The following is a 368-nucleotide window of genomic DNA, read 5'->3' on the forward strand; positions in this document are numbered from 1 at the left end:
AACAAAGAAACATAGACAAAAGTATCTATTTTCACTACAGGAGCAGGGAGAGAACATGAATAGCCTGGGGTTAGATCACTCAGTTAGCAACAAAGTTTGGACTAGGGACACAAGCCTCTGCCTTGCATATTCCAGATGTGCACCCTAATAACCAGGGTATTGGTTACTCTGCTGAGAATCTCTCTAGTCTCTCCTGAGGAGCTATTCCACTTCATATAAATTACATAATATTCACGGACATAGAAAATAAGGTTGATGTTATAGCTTGGGGGTTATGTCACTCACCTAGAATTTCTAAGTTCCTTATCTTACACAAGGAGATCAAAGATATGAATCTGGGCTAGTTATATTGCTATGGTACCTCATTT

The 368-nt window shown here is 39.1% G+C and overlaps 1 protein-coding gene across 3 annotated transcripts in view; it reads right to left on the reverse strand.

Annotated features, from left to right (window-relative positions):
• SH3YL1 (SH3 and SYLF domain containing 1) overlaps positions 1-368 on the reverse strand; it is a 115,471-nt gene that overhangs the window by 78,777 nt on the left and 36,326 nt on the right. The window lies entirely within an intron of this gene.

The sequence above is a fragment of the Gavialis gangeticus genome, unplaced genomic scaffold, assembly GCF_001723915.1.
Source record: "Gavialis gangeticus isolate Ggan-Ray unplaced genomic scaffold, GavGan_comp1, whole genome shotgun sequence".
Lineage (NCBI taxonomy): Eukaryota > Metazoa > Chordata > Crocodylia > Gavialidae > Gavialis > Gavialis gangeticus.